The following is a 22,475-nucleotide window of genomic DNA, read 5'->3' on the forward strand; positions in this document are numbered from 1 at the left end:
CGCTCTTCTAGAGACCTACGGTACACCGCTGCAAGAAGGGGGGGCAAGTTCCTTGGCGTACTCTGTGTAAAATCGAACTGGTATCCCATCAGGTCCAGCGGCCTTTCCTCTTTTGAGCGATTTTAATTGTTTTTCTTTCCTTCTGTCATCAATTTCGATATCTACCATTTTGTCATCTGTGCGACAATCTAGAGAAGGAACTACAGTGCAGTCTTCCTCTGTGAAACAGCTTTGGAAAAAGACATTTAGTATTTCGGCCTTTAGTCTGGCATCCCCTGTTTCAGTATCATTTTGGTCATAGAGTGCCTGGACATTGTGTTTTGATCCACCTACCGCTTTGACATAAGACCAAAATTTCTTAGGATTTTCTGCCGAGTCAGTACATAGAACTTTACTTTCTAATTCATTGAACGCCTCTCGAATAGCCCTCCTCACACTACATTTCACTTCGTGTAATTTTTGTTTATCTGCAAGGCTTTGGCTATGTTTATGGTTGCTGTGAAGTTCCCTTTGCTTCCGTAGCAGTTTTCTAACTCGATTGTTGTACCAAGGCGGCTCTTTTCCATCTCTTACGATCTTGCTTGGCACATACTCATCTAATGCATATTGTACGATGTTTTTGAACTTTGTACACTGATCCTCAACACTATCTGTACTTGAGACAAAACTTTTGTGTTGAGCTGTCAAGTACTCTGAAATCTGCTTTTTATCACTTTTGCTAAACCGAAAAATCTTCCTACCTTTTTTAATATTTCTATTTACGGCTAAAATCATCGATGCAGTAACCACTTCATGATCGCTGATTCCCTGTTCTGCGTTAACTGTTTCAAATAGTTCGGGTCTGTTTGTCACCAGAAGATTCAAATGGTTCAAATGGCTCTGAGCACTATGGGACTTAACATATATGGTCATCAGTCCCCTAGAACTTAGAAAGACTTAAACCTAACTAACCTAAGGACAGCACACAACACAGACACCAGAAGGTCTAATATGTTATCGCCACGAGTCGGTTCTCTGTTTAACTGCTCAAGGCAGTTTTCAGATAATGCACTTAAAAAAATTTCACTGGATTCTTTGTCCCTGCCACCCGTTATAAACGTTTGAGTCTCCCGGTCTATATCTGGTAAATTAAAATCCCCACCCAGAACTATAACATGGTCGGGAAATCTTCTCGAACTATTTTCCAAATTTTCCTTCAGTTGCTCTGCCACAACAGCTGCCAAGCCAGGGGGCCTATAGAGACATCCAGTTACCATGTTTGAGCATGCTTTAACCGTGACTTTCACCCAAATTATTTCACATTTCGGATCTCCGTCAATTTTCTTCGATACTATTGCACTTTTCATCTCTATAAACACGCCTCCCCCTTCACTGTCCAGCCTGTCTCTGCGGTATACATTCCAATCTGAGTTTAGAATTTCATTACTGTTTACATCTGGTTTCAGCCAACTTTCCGTCCCTAGTACTATGTGGGCATTGGGAGCGTTTATTAATGAGAGCAGTTATGAGACCTTTCTATAGACGCTCCTGCAGTTCACTATTACCACATTAATATTGTTATTCCCTGTTGCGTTTTGCCTACTACTACCTTGTTGCGTCTCAGGAGGAGTCTTGTCGGGCCCTCGGATGGAATTCTCTAACCTAAAAAACCCACACGTGCACTCCACACGTACTCCGCTACCATTGTAGCCGCTTCCTGCGTGTAGTGCACGCCTGACCTATTCAGGGGGACCCTACATTTCTCCACCCGATAGCGGAGGTCGAGAAATTTGCACCCCAGATCTCCGCAGAATCGTCTGAGCCTCTGGTTTAAGCCACTCGGCTTTAGATAGATATTAGAGCATTGAAAACATTCTATTGTATGTAGTTGTTCTGTTACTCAATTTTGTGTCAGTGAGCGCTAGTGGAAGATTACTTGGCTCCAGAAAAGTATTGAATCCGAGATAATAGAGTTTAGTCTTCCTTTAAGTTACATTTTCAGCTGATATACGTATCTTTTTAATTTATTTTTAAATATTACATTACTCTTTTAATTGCTCTCTGCCCACATACACGAAAAGCAATAAATCAAGAGAGACTTTTTAATGCTACTTTTCGTTATTTCACATTCATCTCTCTCTCTCTCTCTCTCTTTCCCTCTATTGCTACCCCTTGCACCCTCCCAGAAATATGTGAAATATTTCTTATAATATCTATTCTCCTTTAATTTCCTCTCCCGTCTCTCTTCCTAGATCTCTCTTTCTCTCACACTCGTGTCACTTGCCTGCCACAGATTTAGTTCATTAGCTCATCAATTCATCAAAACGGACTTTTGGGATCCACGGGGATTGGCCAAACTCATTTCGGATATGAAAATACTACGAGAGTAAATTCTGTTTCCATGTATTGGCATTGAGTTTCATCATCAGTATTCGACATCTGAAGTCAAGCGATGTTACTTAGCGCACAAGCGCTCGGCTTGACGGAGGGAGCTTTCGGTGTTGCTAGGTAATTAGCAGTTTTGTTCTTCAAAGTATCAGAAGAAGTCTGTGTAACTAACCGATGGCAGCCTTATAGAGCAAATAACTAGCGATGGGAGTTAATGGCCGTTTTGAAGCTCGTCAAATTGGGAATAAACCGTGTAATTTTGTTTGACTTGCTTTTTTGTTTTGTCGAAATTTCTGATAACATTGTAGGATAGCGGGTTAAACGCTGCATGTTTCTGTTTCATTTTTCGGTCACGTAATGCATTTTCATGTTTGTCCATGGTGACTTCATCGGGGAGATCGCTAGTATTCATGTATACTGGTTGTTCTGGTTTTGCAATTGCTGTCTACCCAATTTTTCAATTAAAAAGAGTTAGTGAGCAACAATATCTGCAGACAAGTAAATATACTCAAGAGCTACCTTGAAGGCGTTATTAAACCTATACAGTAGTGTACAGGCTTTATGCTAAGACCAAACAATGAGCGCTATTTATTTTGCAAACTCCCGTATAATGTAGCAGTCGTCTCTAGCAATTGTTCGTCGTTGTTTCTCATATAAATATTGAGATAGACTGAAAAAGTCGGTAATATGAAACGATCAAGCACTAAATTAAGAAAAAACTGCTCTGGCTGTGAAGTATTGATTTGCAAAGATGGCTCATACTCCACTAGGTCAACCCCTTATTGTTGTTTCCATCTGTTGTTTCCATCTGTCTCAGTCCTGCAGACTGAACATATATCAGATGATTTTCGCTTATATGAACAAACCGTCAGCAGTGACTGTCGTAAACATTGCGCCTAAAAGTTACTTTTCGTTCTTCTGATTATTATTATATACTAAATGAAGATTTTTCTTTAGAGCGAAGTATTAAATACTGTACTGTCAGTGTACTGTGTTCCTTTATACACTTCCTGCTTTAATTTCTTTACGCCTTAGCAGCACGTTTTCGGTACTGATGCATTGTTTCTTGGCGCATTTCAGTTAAACGATTCGAGGCTTTATATTAAGTGCTGCATACGGAATTTCTCTGTGGATGTTCACGTTTTTCACTAATTCTCTGTTGTCGCCTTCTCATTGCGGTCCTCTGCTTTGGGGGTAGTGCCAATGACAGTATTCTCAATAAATAGATTTCTTAAGTCTTTAAAGACCCAAAGATGTGTGAAGTATGCATAATGTTGGCACTACAACCATCTCAGACGCTCCAAAAAATGCATCACAAACTTTTCAGTTTGTAGTACGCTTAATAAAGAAAAACAATAATAATTGTGATAGTTACGGATTTATGATATTCAAAATTGTTCAAATGGCTTGAGCACTATGGGACTTAACTTATGAGGTCATCAGTCCCCTAGAACTTAGAACTACTTAAACCTAACTAAGCTAAGGACATCACACACATCCATGGCCGAGGCACGATTCGAACCTGCGACCGTAGCGGTCGCGCGGTTCCAGACTGCAGCGCCTAGAACCGCGCGGCCACCAAGGCGGCGATTTATGATATTCACCTTGCTTTGGGTGCATCTGAATGTTATTATTATTATCATCACTCTAGACCTTAGCTTAGTTACAGGAATAAGAGTAGAAGTCATTGGCCAATATTTTTTATCTTTCAGTCCTGGGTCAGCTGGGTGATGCATCTTTGAGACGCGCGAGGGAAACCATCGGCTGAGCGAACGTGTTATTCCTGTGGCTAGATGTTTAGCTGCAACTGAATAACTCTGCCTCGCAAAGAGTAACGCACCGTTTTTTAATTGTTGGATGTTCTTCTCTCTCGTAATGTGTATATATGTGAAGACGAACAGCGTCTTGTTGAAAAGAGTCCAGGTTTGTTGCATGTGGTTCTGTCCTTTTCTTTCCGTGTGCCCCCAGTGTGGATGAACCAGGCTCTACCTCTTGTGTACAGTATTTCTCCTTACAAATTTTGACAACAGCATTTTTGTGTATCTTTAAGGCGTCTGCAGTTCTTTCGACTACCTTCGTTAGAGGCAATAGAGTTGCACCATTGTCTCTCTCTTTCTCGAAATATTCTCTCACCGAGCACAGAAAAACACGTGTCTGACCAAGCAGAACATGAGTAGATCGCTGAACTTTCCTGTTAGCAGCCACACTTTTTGCACACTTCCACAACAAGCTTTAGACATTCTATAGCGCAAAATGAATTCGCCGCACAGAGAAACAAAGCACACAACGAAACGGATCAGAACTGTTTACGTCACCGGCCGCGAGCGTCGGTTTTAAATATCGCAGCTTAAAGTATTTGGAAAAGTTAAGAATAGAAGGTAAATTTGAAATTTCTACTGGAGAACTAACCTCCAGTTATCATTTGCCTGTACAGAAGTCCCAACTAAACCCTAAAAATATTCTTCAACAAACTTGATGTAATCTTGACAGTATCAAGGACCTGAACAGGGTGGTTATAAAATGTGACGATTTTAACAAAATTTCAAAAGACAGAGATGATATTATGACTATATTTCTTGCAGACAACTTGTAGTCAATAATCCCCCCACCAGAGTCACAAGTGCATCCAAGAACCATTGTTGATATAATACTGATAAACAATGAAAACTATGAATACATACGGCGTAGTTTTCCAGGCGTCTAAGTGCCTTGAAGACTTCGAAACTAATAGGATCCAGTACATTTTTCTCAATGGCGAGTGTTCATCGGGGACAAGGGTGTCGTCAGGCGTGTCCCAGGAACTTGCAATACGATTGCTGTTATTTTGTATATACATAAATGATCTGACAGACAAGGTGAGCATCAATCTGCGTCTGTTTGCTGATGGTGCTTTGGTGTATGGGAAGGTGTCATTCTTGAGTGACTGTAGGAGGATACAAGATGACTTACACAAAATTTTTAATTGGTGTGATGAAGGGCAGCTATCTCTAAATGTACAAAAATGTAAGTTAATGCAGGTGAGTAGCGAAAAATGTTTGAACACAGTATTAGTGCTGTGATACCTGACACAGTTGGGTTGATTAAATATCTACGCATGACATCGCCAAGCAATACGAGACAGAATAAGTACATAACGATTGTAGTGGGAAAGACGAATGGTTGACTTCAGTTAGTTTTTTGATATGTAGGGAAGTGTGGTTCATCTGGACAGGAGACTGCATATAGGACACCAATGGGACCCATTCTTCTGTACTGCCCCGACAGATCAGTTTAAAAGAAGACATCGAAGCAATTGGGAGACAGTAATTTTTCAGAATATGTCTCGTGGCGAAGAGTGGTTTTTTTATTACTTAAGAATGAATATGAACAACCACAACAACAAGAAAATTTTTGTTATTTTTTATTCTTTTTTTAATGAAGTTACCAGTTTCGGTCTGTTTTAGACTATCTCAAGACTTACCACTGAAATATGTACATGGAATACAGTTAAGCGATATGAAAATATACAGGGTGTGTCATTAACTATTGCCACCTAGAGTAACTCCGAAAGTATGATAGTAGCTGAAAAGATTGTGGGACAAAAGTTGCATGGGACAACGGGAGCCATAATACGATGTTGGTTTTTTGTTACTATGTGGGGTCGCGTCAGAGAAATGAAGGTCAACTGTGTTTTTTTAAATGGGATGCTATAGTTTGGTGCTTATTTTCTGATAGCGGCTATCGAGACGAATACAATGATGTGTAACAGTAAGGTCTTTCAAGGTCAACGAAGGTCACAAAGGTGGCGTGAACGTCCATTTACAGAAGGTGTTCGAAGTGAAGACCATTGGTATTACTGCAGTGCTGCAGTCTTCTTATCATGGATAGAGTGGTATTCCTTATCACTTCGGCATTTATCAAAGCACATGCTCTGAGAATTCTCTCTCGTACATCGTGCAAATAGTAAATATTCGCCGAATATGGCGTATCCATCTAACGTTTAATTGACATGTAACACCATTCGACGATTTCACAATACAATACTAATAGGAACAGTAAGACTAGTATCGTCGAATCAAGCGAATGTGAATGGTGTATTCCTTCGAAGAACAAGTCGATATGCTTCTCATTTACGGAGAATGCCAACGAAATTCAGTGAGAGCTAGAGACTTATACGCTGAAAGATATGATCAACGTACTCGCCCTACACGTTGTACATTTAAATAGTACGATAAATTGAGAACAACTGGATCTTCAACGCATCGGGAACATATCCAGCACAGGAAAGTTCCTAACGAGCAAACGGAAATTGGTACTCTTGCCACTATGGTTAGAGATCCTTGTGTTAGTCCACATCAGATCACAAGGGAATCTGACATGAGCAAGAGTAGAGTTGTTCGTGTTCTGCATCGCCATAAATATCATTATTACCATATCAGTCTCCACCAAGAATTAACTGGTACGGATTGTAGGGATCGCATTGAATTCTGCCGATGGGCTCAGTTTCATATTCAGAGGGATGACACATTTATTAATTTGATTTAATTTACTGACAAGGCTACATTCATGAACCAAGGAAATGTTAATTTGCTTAACATGCATTATTGGGCAACTGAAAATCCATGTTGGCTGCGGCAAGTTGCACACCAAAAACCATTGCCGCTGAATGTATAGTGTGGGATTCTGGAGGACAGAATTATAGGCCCCTATTTTATCAAAGGAAATCTTACTGGTAGGAAGTACACCACATTCCTGCAAGAAACATTAGATCTGTTATTAGAAGAAATACCTTTAGGCACAAGGAGCAGAATGTAGTATCAGCACGATGGGTGTCTGGCACATTTTTCGCTGATGGCTAGAAATGTGTTACAGAGACAATTCCCAAGTCGTTGACTTGGACGCGCAGGAGATGGGTCGTGGTCAGCTCGTTCGCCAGACTTGACGCCTCTGGATTGTTTCCTTGTGGGTATTAGTAAAAGATATGGTTTATAAAGAGTTTCAACGACACCTGAAGATATGCGAGAGAGAATTGTCAAATCATGTGCTTCGATAAGTGCTGAAGTGATGAGGAATACCACTCAATACATGATAAGAATATTGCAGCTCTGAATTGATACCAATGGTCTTCACTTCGAACACCTTCTGTTAATGGACGTTCATGTCACCTTTGTGAACTTCGTTGACATTCAGAGACCTTACTGTTACACATCATTCTATTCGTCTCGATAGCCGCTACCAGAAAATAAGTACCAAACTATAGCATCCCATTAAAAAAAAAAAAAAACAAAGTTGACCTTAATATCTCTGATGCGACCCCACCTAGCAACAAAAGACCAACGTCATATTATGGCCCCCATTGTCCCATGCAACATTCGTCCCACAAACTTTTCAGCTCCTATCATACTTTCGGCGTTATTATTGGTGGCAAAAGTTATATGTATAACATATATCTTACGTAACAAATAATGAAAGAAGAAATTAGACTACTGGGCATTAAAACTGCTACACCACGAAGATGAAGTGCTACAGACGCGAAATTTAACCGACAGGAAGAAGATGTGATATGCAAATGATTAGCTTTTCAGAGCATTCACATAAGGTTGGCGGCGGTGGCGACACCTACAACGTGCTGACATGAGGAAAGTTTCCAACCGATTACTCATACACAAACAGCAGTTCACCGGCGTTGCCTCGTGAAACGTTGTTGTAATGCCACGGGTAAGAAGGAGAAATGCGTACCATCACGTTTCCGACTTTGATAAAGGTCGGATTGTAGCCAATCGCGATTACGGTTTATCGTATCGCGACATTGCTGCTCGCGTTGGTCGAGATCCAATGACTGTTAGCAGAATGTGAAATCGGTGGGTTCAGGAGGGTAATACGGAACACCGTGCTGGATCCCAACGACCTCGTATCACTAGAAGTCGAGATGACAGGCATCTTATCCGCATGGCTGTAACGGATCGTGCAGCCACGTCTCGATCCCTGAGTCAACAGATGGGGACGTTTGCAAGACAACAACCGTCTGCACGAACAGTTCGACGACGTTTTCAGCAGCATGAACTATCAGCTCGGAGACCACGGCTGCGGTTACCTTTGTCGCTGCATCACAGAGAGGAGCGCCTGCGATGATGTACTCAGCGACGAACCTGGGTGCACGAATGGCAAAACGTTATTTTTTCGGATGAATCCAGGTTCTGTTTACAACATCATGATGGTCGCATCCGTGTTTGGCGACATCGCGGTGAACTCACATTGGAAGCGTGTATTCGTCATCGCCATACTGGCGTATCACTCAGTGTGATGGTATGGGGTGCCATTGGTTACACGTCTCGGTCACTTCTTGTTCGCATTGACGGCACTTTGAACAATGGACGTTTCATTTCAGATGTGTTACGACCCGTGGCTCTACCCTTCATTCGATCCCTGCGAAACCCTACATTTCAGCAGGATAATGCACGACCGCATGATGCAGATCCTGTACGGGACTTTCTGGATATAGAAAATGTTCGACATCTGCCCTGGCCAGTACATTCTCCAGATCTCTCACCAACTGAAAACGTCTGGTCAATGGTGGCCGAGCAACTGGCTCGTCACAATACGCGTCACTACTCTTGATGAACTGTGGTATCGTGTTGAAGCTGCATGGGTAGCTGTACCTGTACACGCCATCCAAGCTCTGTTTGACTCAATGTCTAGGAGTATCAAGGCCGTTATTACGGCCAGAGGTGGTTGTTCTGGGTACTGATTTCTCAGGATCTATGCATCCAAATTGTGTGAAAATGTAATCACATGTCAGTTCTAGTATAATATATTTGTCCAATGAATACCCGGTTATCATCTGCATTTCTTATTGGTGTAGCAATTTTAATGGCCAGTAGTGTATATCCATGATGGTAGATGGTGGCGGTGAAAGGAGCGGGCGCTATGTTTCGTAGAACGCTAACTGCTAAGGAGAGCCTCCGCAGCATCATGGCAGGGACATCTTGGTGTCACTGGTGTATTGGAAGTGCTACACTTACGGCCTCTTCTTCCAACAAAGGAACAACATGGAAAAGAAATGTGTACAAGACATTATCGGAATTTGTATTCACGTTTGTGCTGTAATGATGTGTCTTCAGTGTGTTGCACTGCAACAGTGTTTAGTGTTGACTGTAATTGCTACATTGACTTTGTAGTGCTGTTTTTCACACTCTCAGTCGTACATACACTCCTGGAAATTGAAATAAGAACACCGTGAATTCATTGTCCCAGGAAGGGGAAACTTTATTGACACATTCCTGGGGTCAGATACATCACATGATCACACTGACAGAACCACAGGCACATAGACACAGGCAACAGAGCATGCACAATGTCGGCACTAGTACACTGTATATCCACCTTTCGCAGCAATGCAGGCTGCTATTCTCCCATGGAGACGATCGTAGAGATGCTGGATGTAGTCCTGTGGAACGGCTTGCCATGCCATTTCCACCTGGCGCCTCAGTTGGACCAGCGTTCGTGCTGGACGTGCAGACCGCGTGAGACGACGCTTCATCCAGTCCCAAACATGCTCAATGGGGGACAGATCCGGAGATCTTGCTGGCCAGGGTAGTTGACTTACACCTTCTAGAGCACGTTGGGTGGCACGGGATACATGCGGACGTGCATTGTCCTGTTGGAACAGCAAGTTCCCTTGCCGGTCTAGGAATGGTAGAACGATGGGTTCAATGACGGTTTGGATGTACCGTGCACTATTCAGTGTCCCCTCGACGATCACCAGTGGTGTACGGCCAGTGTAGGAGATCGCTCCCCACACCATGATGCCGGGTGTTGGCCCTGTGTGCCTCGGTCGTGTGCAGTCCTGATTGTGGCGCTCACCTGCACGGCGCCAAACACGCATACGACCATCATTGGCACCAAGGCAGAAGCGACTCTCATCGCTGAAGACGACACGTCTCCATTCGTCCCTCCATTCACGCCTGTCGCGACACCACTGGAGGCGGGCTGCACGATGTTGGGGCGTGAGCGGAAGACGGCCTAACGGTGTGCGGGACCGTAGCCCAGCTTCATGGAGACGGTTGCGAATGGTCCTCGCCGATACCCCAGGAGCAGCAGTGTCCCTAATTTGCTGGGAAGTGGCGGTGCGGTCCCCTACGGCACTGCGTAGGATCCTACGGTCTTGGCGTGCATCCGTGCGTCGCTGCGGTCCGGTCCCAGGTCGACGGGCACGTGCACCTTCCGCCGACCACTGGCGACAACATCGATGTACTGTGGAGACCTCACGCCCCACGTGTTGAGCAATTCGGCGGTACGTCCACCCGGCCTCCCGCATGCCCACAATACGCCCTCGCTCAAAGTCCGTCAACTGCACATACGGTTCACGTCCACGCTGTCGCGGCATGCTACCAGTGTTAAAGACTGCGATGGAGCTCCGTATGCCACGGCAAACTGGCTGACACTGACGGCGGCGGTGCGCAAATGCTGTGCAGCTAGCGCTATTCGACGGCCAACACCGCGGTTCCTGGTGTGTCCGCTGTGCCGTGCGTGTGATCATTGCTTGTACAGCCCTCTCGCAGTGTCCGGAGCAAGTATGGTGGGTCTGACACACCGGTGTCAATGTGTTCTTTTTTCCATTTCCAGGAGTGTATATTCACACTCTCATTCATGCACGAGGAGTTTGGATTGAGGGACTTCTCTTCTGTGACGGGGGGGGGGGGGGGGGGGTCATCTATCTTGTAGGATGGGACATATGATCTTCTTGGGGGAACGAGAGTGGGAGTCGTCTTTGTAGGGAGTGAGATATTGGCTGTGTTGGTCTTCCTAATAAGGGAGATTTGTGTTCCCGTCATCGATCTTCTTGTGGTGGTTCTTCATTCAGTTTCTTGTGCCGGGGCTCGGTTATTTGTGCCCTCATTGCCCTAGCAGGTCTGACCATCGGGTGGTGGCCAGGCCATAAACTCAGTGACCAAGTTGCCTTATGAGGGGGTATGATACGTTTCATTCTGTTTCATAAAAGATGTCTGCTGACTGTTGGAATCTTTCTTTAAGGAGTGGGATTCCAACCGAGTTGTGGAGTTCTGCTATGGCAAACAGCGCTGGTAGGCGCATGGCGCGGTTTAGGGCGCGATTTTGCGTGGCTTGTAGTCTCTTGTACGTTGGTGCGGCGTTATACGACTGATCCAGGCGGTGCGCTTTGCATTAAAGTCTCTGCCTAGGAAGATGATTTCCAGAATCGACAGTATTTTCTCTACGTCTGGTGGTTACAGCGGCCCTCTTGGGGGACTGTATACTGATACGAACTGTATGACTCCTCTGGATGTCTGTACAGCCACTCCAGTAGCTTCTGTGGTGAAAAGTTTGGGTAGTTGTATCTGATATTGCTGGAAACGGGTGTGTATGTATACTGTTGAGGTTGGTCGGTCTGTTCTGTAACAGTTGTAGTTGGCTGCTGTTCTTTGGTTCTGGGTTTAAGGTGCGTTTCCGTCGCCAGGCATATATCCATACATTCTTCATGGAGGACGTGCCGGAATTCTCCTGCCTCTCTTAGAAAGCTGTTTGCATTCCACAGGGCTACTCTTAGTCCGTGGTTTATAATGGCCATACTGTTGTGAGGAGGTAATGCTGGTCATTGCCCCGAGGGCTGCTTGTATGGCAGCGTTTATTTGCTGCAGAATACTTTCCATTACAGTCTCTATGGCTGTGGAGACTGCAGCTGCGACTGCCTCCTCGAGGTCAGCCATAGTGGCTGGTGTTTGGTCCTCTTTAGCTGTCGTTGGTGTGGTATATGAGACAGTTGTGTTTGTGGTTGTCCTCCTGGTGGTTCCTTCTCTCTCACCTGCTGTTCCAGGCACTGCGGGTGTCAGCCTGTGTGGTACATGACATCAGAAGGGCGGCCTCCATTGATCTTGCTGTTCTTGGTTCCCAGTGCTGGCAGTTGAGGGGGCACTGGTTCCTGGATGGTAGTTGGCAGTGGCAGGTGTGGGCCTATTGAAGGTTGTGTTGGTGTAGCTGAGACCTTATCTTCCAACTGCTGCTGACCTTGAGGATGCATGTTGTCTTGCTACATTGTCTTTGACTACTGTGTAGCCCATGGGGTTTCCTGGTTGGTTCTCTCCACAGTGGGTGCATGGTGGGAGCATCTTCTTGTCCTTTGTTCAGGCTTCGGTGGAGTGTCTGCTGGTGCACTTCACACATTTTACTTGCATTGTGCAGTTTCTGGCTATATGGTCCAGATCCTGACACTGATAGCATAGACAGGGACCTCATTTGGTGCTGGGTTTTTCCGTTGTGATGTCCACGCCCATGAGGGAGGTAATGTTTCGAAGGTGATGGCTGTTTGAACTGTCATCAGCTTTTATTTGAATCAGCAGCGTGTCTTTCCTGGTCCTTGGGTGTTTGACCCTTGTATTGGACATGGGGACTATCTGTAGTTCACCTAGTTCTGTCATGAGGTTTTCAATACTGAATTTGAAGAGGAGTTCTCTCATTACTAGGTTAATGGGCCTGTGGTTTACGGTAGAGTAGGTGTAGTGTCACCATTGGCTACTCTGTAGTTCTATGGTGACTTTTTCGAATTTTCCATGGGACTTCGTGTGGAGTCTGTACATGCCTGTCCCTGCAACCTTGAACTGGAAGGGGGAGGTGGCGACTTGTGTTACTACTTGGTGGAGAACGACGTATGGTTCCTAGAAATTAATGATGATGGGAAGTGGAGCTTTCGGTTTGGGAGTAGGTTTGGGGGCAGCATTGGGTTTCCGTCCATTTGCTCTGTCTTCTGGGAAGATGGCCTGGAAGGCGTTATATGTGGCTGCTGGTGCAGTGATACTTAGGCGTATTGGTGCTAAGGTGAGCAATGCAGCTGTTGCTTAAATACGTGATGCTCCACCCACTGCACACCAAATTACATCAGAGGTACTCAGTCAGGCATTCGGGACATAAAATGGTTGTTGCAATAAGGTATCACAAGAATGGTTACACGGAAACTAATAACAGGTCAAGAAATACATGTCTTATATTATAAAAGTAACAGCTATAAACAGCATTATGTAGGTCTGCGATAATATATAAACCAATCATAATCTGTTGTGGAAACATCAGTACCCATCTGTGGGGTTCTATCGCAGACTCGTAGACTCTTTGGCAGCAGAGATAGAAGTGTTATTGATCCATCGGGATAGTCAAAGACATAAAACAATGAGCATAAGTAAACTGAAGTTAAAAACCGCGAACATAGTTGTTTAGGATCATTCTATAAAGCAGTCGCACAAAATGTCAGATGTATAGAAATAGCCCATAAAAATAGGTGTACAAAAAGTCATATGTACAGAAATATGGATTATGACACTACGATACAATATATCATGGACCCATCTAAGTAAATATAAACGTAAATCAAATGCATAAACAGTCAAAAGGTAAAAGATACTGTGACTGTAATCTGTACAGGCACGAAAAATCAATAAAATAACAATAAGGATGGCGTTACGATTAATATTTGGAGAAAAAAGAGGAATAAATATGAGTTGAAGTGAGATAGTGTTCTTTAACTTCAGGAACTCAAATTGAAATCCGTGGAGGAAACTGATATTCTTTCCAATGCATGCTATTGAGAAAATTTAGGGAACTGGTATTTGAAGCTGACTGTAGAACGACCTTCAGCCATCAAAACATTGATCAATTTAAGAATTTACTATTGAAGGAAACATTGATTGAAGTGTGCAGATGAAAAGCTTACCATATTTGTGGGTGTCTTCTCAGATTATTTTAACACCCCATTTCTAGTTAAAAACAAGATCAAATCTTGTAGGCTTAACAGAGAAATATTGCTAATTGACAACAATTACAAATCGTCATGTGCTGAAAAGCAAAGATTATATAAGATTTTCATATTCTTCGTAGCAGCTAATAATTATGTTTCAAAAAATATAAAATGATGCTCAAAAAGTGATCAAAGTAGCCAAAGTAATGGAAAGTGCCTGCTATATAAATAATTCCAATAACCAAATGGAAGTTGTATGCAATATAGTGAAACAGTAAACTGATAATGACTCTTTCCAAAATTCCAGTATTAAAATAAATCACAATAGCAAGGAAATAACTGATTCTGAAGAAATATCAAATGGATTCAGTACTTATTCTAGCAATATAAGTGAGCAATAAGTAGCTAAAACCGCACATTGCACTAAAAAATGCCTGGTACAGTCTGCAAATACCAACATAAATCCCACTTCACTCTTTCTCTTTCCAATAGCACAAAAAGAAGTCCTGATGGTTATTAGAAATTTACAGATGGAACCACTCTAATGGAGTAGATAGTATCTGAGATGCTCTTATAAAATGTGGATGGGGTTGGTTGGTTGATTCAGAGGACAGAACCAAACAGCAAAGTCATTGCTCCCATCGATTTAGGGAAGGAAGTCGGCCATGTCCTTTTAAAGGAAGCATCCAAAAATCTGCCTGAAACAATTTATGGAAATCATAGAAAACCTAAATGAGAATGGCCAGACACTGGTTTGAACTGTAGTTCTCCCGAACAGAAGTCCAGTGTGCTAACCATTGCACCACCTCACTTGGTGTGTACATTGCTGCACCATTAGCTGACCTTTCTAACAGTACAATTGCAACTGGAAATTTCCCATCATAAATAAAAAGTGTCAAGCTCATACCACAATCTCAAAAAGATAAAAACGACAAAGTAGCCAACTTCAGACTCATTATTCTACAACCTGTATTCTCAAATATAACAGAAAAAATTTTCAAAGGTGGGTAATAGATTTACTGGAAAAGCACAAATTACACTGAAGAGCCAAAGAAAAGAGTACATCCGCCTACGCCTAATTTCATGTAGGGCCCCCATGAGTACGCAGAAGTGCCACAACATGACACGGCATGGACTCGACTAATGTCTGAAATAGTGCTGGAGGGAAGTGACAGCATGAATCCTGCAGGGCTGTCCATAAATCCGTAGGACTACGAGGAGTTGGAGATTTCTTCTGAACAGCAGGTTGCAAGGCATCCCAGATGTGCTCAATAATGTTCATATCTTCGGAGTTTGGTGGCCAGTGGAAATGTTTAAACTCAGAAGAGTGTTCCTGGAGCCTCTGTGAAGCAATTCTGGACTTGTGTGTGGGGTGTCACATCGTCCTGCTGGAATTGCCCAAGTCCGTCGGAATACACAATGGACATGAATGGATGTGGGTGATTAGACAGTATTCTTAGATACATGTCACCTGTCAGAGTTGTATCTAGACGTATCAGTGGTCCCATATGACTGCAACTCCACATGCCCCACAAAATTACAGAGCCTCCATTAGCTTGAACAGTCCCCTGCTGACAAACAGGTTTATGGATTCATGAGGTTGTCTCCATACCCCGTACACGTCCATCCGCTTGGTACAATTTGAAACGAGACTCGTCTGATGAGGCAACCTGTTTTCAGTCATCAATCGTCCAATGTCGGTGTTGATGGGCCCAGGCGAGGCTTATAGCCTTGAGTCATGCAGCCATCAATGGTACATGAGAAGGCCTTTGGGTCCAAAAGTTCATATCAATAATATTTCTTTGAATGGTTCACATGCTGACACTTGTTGATGGCCCAGAATTGAAATCTGCAGCAATTTGCGGAAAGGTTGTACTTCTGTCACGTTGAATGATTCTCTTCAATCATCATGGGACCTGTTCTTGCTCGGTCTTTTTCCAGCTGTAGCGATGTCGGAGATCTGATGTTTTATCAGATTCCTAATATTCATGGCACACTCGTGAAATGGTCGTACAGGAAAATCCCCACTTCATTGCTACCTCAGAGATGCTACTTCCCATTGCTCATGCGCCTAACATAGCACCACATTCAAATCATTTAAATCTTGATAACCTGCCACTGCATCAGCAATAACCGATCTAACAGCTGTGCCAGACACTTGTTGTCTTACGTATGCATTCCTGTCTGCAGCGCCGTATTCTGCCTGTTTACATGTCTCTGTATATAAATGCACATGTCTATATAAGTTTCTTTGGAGCTTCAGTGTACTGTCTACAACATAAAGAGGTTCAGGAAGGGCCAGTCAATGATGAGACAACTTTTTAACTTCAAGTGAAGTACTACAAAAACTGAATAATGATGAAAATGGCATTGGAATATGTTTAGATCTCTCTACAGCTTTTGATATCATAGATCAAACTAAATTGCTGCTTCAACTTCACAACATGTGGATTAGAGGAACAGCCAGCAAGAGGATAAAATTATACCTAAGCAAACGAAAGCAAGTGGTTGAAGTGCAACACGAGAGTTTCAACAAATTAACTCAACATTATTCAAACTATGATACCATTAAATATGGAGTACCACAAGGGCCAGTACTAGGACCTCTTCTATATCTGTTTATGTTAACTACTTGAACAATTCTTTGGGAACATCATCCAGTCTGCTGATGATACTAGTGCTATTGTTAGTGGGAAAGAAATGGAAATGCTTCAGAAGGCTACAACTGAGACACTAACCAATACCATAAACTAGTTCAGCCACAAGTTGGTGAGAAAAGCAATTAATAAAGTTGCACAAAATGACTATGCCGTGAAAGCAGATGAGCACACAAATCAGATTCTAATTTCTGATAAGGGCCTTCATATTGAAGACAATATAAACTTCTTCAGTTTATGACTCCAAGATATTGTTAAATGAAGGACACATATGGAAGAAGCCTATAAGAAATTAAGCACTGTATGCTAATTAATTACGCGATGGGAATATTTGAAGCTTGCTGCAACGAAAGATTGTCTGAAAACTGTATACTATGCCTAAATATTCTCACAACTGAAATAAGGAATTATTTTCTGGGATAACGTTTCCCACACAAGACTCCCTTAGGCTACAAAAAAGGTTTATAAGAATAATACTTAGTTACTGGCCAGTGCTACAGTCCTTGTAGAACTTGGCCTCCTTTGCCACCTGCCTCCATTCTTCTGTGTCCATTGCTTTCCTTTCTTTGATTCCTGACTGTCAGTGCATTGAGGTCCTCCTCCATATCTGAAAGCCACCTTTTCCTCAGTTTTCCTCTTCTCCTTCTCCCCTTGGGCTTTCCTATAAACACTTCCTTAACACTTGAATCTTCTGGCAGTTTCTGCACATGATCAGCCCATCTTTTTCTTTCTTACTTGATTTTCACTACACTATTCATGTGTTCAAAAAGTGTCTGTAGCTCTGCATTTATCCTTATTCTCCAACTATCTTTCTTTCTAAATGCCCCAAATACTATCTCAAAATCTTCCTTTCCCACCTCAATAACCAGGCTTCTTCTTTTGTTGTCATCATCCAGCTTTCTGACCCATACATTGCTATTGGTCTTAATATATGATAGTTCAGTGGATTTTGATTTTTGTTTCCCTACTGATATTTCTGGACCTGAATACATACTACAAGGAATAATGACATTGGTTTCCACATGTTATCATTTCTTGAATTTCTGCTGCTGCTATATTATCTTCCATTATTATTGAAGCTAGATATTTAAACTTCTTCACTCTTTGGTGCCCTTTCCCATTTGTTTTTATTGATGTCTATCCTCTATCTCCAGCAGGATCTCCTATCATCATGTACTTTGTTTTACCTATATTCACTTCCAGTCCTAACTGCTGTGCTGCTCCTTCCAATACAGAATAATTATCCTCCAAAGCTTTGACATTCCTTGTAATTAATGCTACATCATCAGCATATGCCACCATCTGGATCTGCTGGTTAAACATTGTTCCCCATTGGGTTCACTGTATTTGCTGAATTGCCTTTTCCAGTGCTAAATAAAAGAGTAGAGTAGAGATTACATCTCCCTGCCACAGCCACCTACATACAGGGAACTCTCCTGACAACTCTTGCTCTCTTCTCACCTTGCAGATTGTTACTTCCATTGTCATTTCAGTCATACACACTAATTTCAGTGGTATTCTAAAATCCTTCATATTGTTCATATATAGGCTGTTCCACACTTGTTTAAGATCTCTATAAAAATAGCTGGTCCATTGTGGATCTACTTGTCCTAAATCCAGCCTGATAATCTCCAGTTATCATTTCCACCTGGCATTCTAGATAGTTGCTAAAATCTTACTAAACATCTTACATGTTGCACCTATTAAAGTAATCCCATTATAATTGCTGCACCCTACCTTGTCACTTCCTTATGTAATGAATAGATTATCCCCATGCTCCAGTCCTTACGTATTTCATCCTTTATCTATATTTCCTTTATTGATTCATTAATAGCTATCTCCTTCTTCTTTCTGGAAAAGTTTAATTAGTCAGCCTCTATGTCATCTTCTGCTGCTGTTCTAATAGTCTTTAAGCTTTCAACTATATTATTCACTTCCTCCAAGACCACTGAATTCACTTCTCCTCCTTAACTTCTGATTCTAATCCCCATTCCAGTTTCAGTTCCTCCTCTTAATCATTCAAGACTTCCTCTTTATTCCCTCCCCATTTTCCACCATGTAATGTAGCAAAATACCCTTGCCATTTTGGTAAAGCTTTGATTTTATCTCCAATTAGACTTCGATTTTTATTGTTAGAGAAGTCTGCTCTCAGTTTGAATCTGCTCTTCATTTTTCTGTATCTTTCACAGTGTCAAAATTAAAAGAAAAACAGGTAGAGTACATAAAAAAATAGAAAAGATTATTGATACAAAAAAGAACACATGGAAGGAAGGAGATACAGACTCTAAATGGAGAATATTGATAACAGCCATCAGTGTAGCCACAGAAGAAGTACTGGGGATAGTAAACACCAAAGAACAGTGAAATAGTTCTATGAAGAATGCTCAGTGTTAATCCAAGAGAGAAATGAAACCACACAAAGAATTCTGTAAACAAAAACAAGACCAACAGCAGAGGGAGTATGGAGAGAAGAGGAAAAGGACAGATAGGTTATGTAGGAAGAAGAGGCTGTATGAAAGGAGGAAGGTAGAGCAGTTGCATAAAATGTGTGATAATTATAAAAACTGTGTCATGTACAGCATGATGGGCTTATGCTGTCAGTAGCCATCTATGTTAGTCATGCCTCGACAGTGAGGCAACCTCTAGTGGGGTCACCAGACATTAGTGGGAGAAAGAGGCCTGGTGGTGGTGCAAGGAGGAAGTAAGCAGCTGATGCAGTGGTGTGCCGGAGTTTGTTGTGGATGAGCAAGTGGTGTACTGAAATGTTGGACATCAGTATAGCTCACCAGCTGGAGTGTGAAGACTGCTTCTGGATGATGCAATGTCGCTGACATACTGTGTTTGGCCAATGTTGCCACCTGGCCTGTTTTCTGTTCATTCACCTGCAGTGTGCCACTTATGGATGACCGATTTGCTTCTTGTGGAACTTGAATTATGTACCCAGTGGCAGTCTGGTTTTGACGTTGCTTATTAAAAAACAAGAATCAAGTTCTGTGTGCCTTGTTGTATGAGCAGCTTGTGTGTAGATATTGATACTAACCAGTATTCACAAACTAGCTTCGTGCCCTGTCACTGTTTATAGAAGCACCTGTGTTTATGCATTGTGCATCATGGTGTCTAAAACTGCCCTGCTGCAAGTGTGACCTGGGATGCTGTTGTTGTTGTTGTTGTTGTTGTTGTGTGTGTGTGTGTGTGTGTGTGTGTGTGTGTGTGTGTGTGTGTGTGTGTGATAGAAAGAGAGAGAGAGAGAGAGAGAGAGAGAGAGAGAGAGAGAGAGAGAGACAGATAGAAAGAGAGAGAGTATGTTGTCTCTCTGTGTAATAGTGTTCCTGATTGTTTGGAGTATGTTAATTCAATGAGCTTGCAAAGTATTTGTTCCTTATACATTTTGTTGCTTCAGTTTAAGGTCAAATATGGTGATTACAGCTTCCAGATATCATGTATAGTGTATAATGATAAATTCCTGTACCGGACAGGATGAAATGTAGTGGTTAATAAATTTTGTTTATATGTTGTGTTTGTTCTAAGGCATGTGCCTGATATTCTTACTTGTATATTTTTGGGGAAAATTACTGATATAATGGTCAATGAAGTTCCAGTCAATAGTTTGCAGAATCAGAAGTAAATGTTACTAAGATTACTAAGGGCATTCCTCGTCCCAATTTCATGTATGTCAAGAATCATATCTTGTCTTTGGTTGCTTATGTGCATGGTAGCTTACTTGTGTAATAAAATGGATTTTGACATATGTCACTGAACTCAATCAAATGCTCCATTTGAGTTCCTGTCTGATGTTTCTATTAACATGTTTCATTAGTGGCAGCAGCATGAGATCAATTGAGTACAGTGATTTGTTGTAGTTAACTTGCTTATGTAGGTTATACAGTGATTTCCTATAGTTAAGTTGCTTATACAGGTTGTATATTTTCAGAAGGCCCACTGAAGTCACAGATCTGGCATATCTAATTTCAGCAAATTGCTCTGTGAGTTATGCAGGTGTAATCTTGAGCCCAAAGATAAAATGCAGCAATGAATTGAACAGGTTCACCAAAACAGCCATATGCTGGTTTATCAGATTACTGACCCAACTGAGGTAAGTTTGGCCACTGCTGCTATTGCTGGTGCTTTCAAGGAAATATTGTAGGTCATGCAGAGTGATGTTGTTTGCATTTAGAGTCAAGTGCATAGTCTGCAAGTGTGGTTTAACCATTACTTAGACAGAATGAATTACCTGGTAGGTGTGCACAAGGAGCAGTGGCAATATTTAATAGCTTGCAGTAAGAGTACTTAAGAGTGGTTCGAGGGCCAGACTAAGAATTCTGGGGTAGGGGCAAGTGAATATAGTCAAGTTGCTACCAATGCAGGTACGGGACAAGCGGACCTTGACATGTTTTCGAAATTGCAGAACCCGCTGCAGGACAATTTGAATCAATGCACCCATTTGTTGGTAGATTCAGTTGATTGTATAATGAAGTTCTTGAATTTTTCTGTAGAATTTCAGAGGCAAGCAGTGACCAGGTAACCCAATGCTTTGGATGCCATGAGGTTGTTGGCCACTACTGCTAAGGGAAGGGCGTGTGCGGAAGTAGTAAGAGCATTAGAAGTAAGATGCACATGGAAACAACCAAGAGAAAGAATCTGTATGTTAGTCCCTCTGAGGGCCCTACATGAGTTGATCAATGACGTTGGCATGAGCAAGGTACAGCCGAACTACTAATAAAGTATGTAGAGTGAGTAAAGAAAAGTGTGACAGCCCTAGAGTTTGCATATACTGAGAAGCAGGTGGTCCAACACATTTTTGGCTATTTGAATGCAAAGAAAAGACAGAGGGAGATATTTTGTTGGACACCTATCACTTATGATCAATTAGAAGTAATGCTCAGGCAGATGCAGGCTGCAAAACTCATGGACATCCAGCGAACAGCGGGGACCCTAGACGGCAGTTGTACAGGACTGTCAGTGAAGAAGGCTCCCAAAATAGTTGATCTAGGTGACGGGGAATTACACTGACAAGAAGGAAGGGGAGTTACAAAAATAAAACGTTGGAATTGTGGTAGATGGGGACATGTGAGAAGAGACTTTATGGGCGAGGGCAATAGGGAACAGAAATTATGACAACTATTGCAAGGTGAAGGGAAATTAATTAGTGCAGTCAGAGAAGAAAGGTCACTGGCCTTGCCATTTGTTTGCGCAGTTCTGAATAATGAATCAGTTTGTGTGTTACTTGATATGGGAAGTTTGATATCGACCATTGATTAGAAGTGATTCCAAGAATATGAGGCAGTGTGTAGAGTGGGAAGTTTAGGAAATGACCCTGAGGAATATTTGGTGGCAGACAGATTGAGTTTGGGCATGAATGGGGTTTTGTGAGTTAAGGTCATGGTGGGAGATTATTCATGGAAGATAAATATAAGAATTATCAAGAACTAGGCAACAGAATGCATATTGAGGCCAATTTTATTGATTAGATGGGCCTTATCCCTGACTGGTCAGGCAAGAAGATTTATTTCAAATTTAACTCTCAGGTTCTGTTCTGGTTTTCTCATAATGAGAAAAGGGGATTAATCACTGTGACTGGTGACACTCAGGCTCTGGAAGTGGAAGAGGGAGAGGACTGAACTTCATTAATTGGCCTGTTGGACTATCTTGATGGTTTTCTTTGAGATGCTATCAAGGCAGTATGCAAGGAATACCCTGATGTTCTGACTGAAGAATTTGGATTAACTGAA

The sequence above is a fragment of the Schistocerca cancellata genome, chromosome 4 (genome assembly GCF_023864275.1).
Source record: "Schistocerca cancellata isolate TAMUIC-IGC-003103 chromosome 4, iqSchCanc2.1, whole genome shotgun sequence".
In the NCBI taxonomy this organism is placed as follows: domain Eukaryota; kingdom Metazoa; phylum Arthropoda; class Insecta; order Orthoptera; family Acrididae; genus Schistocerca; species Schistocerca cancellata.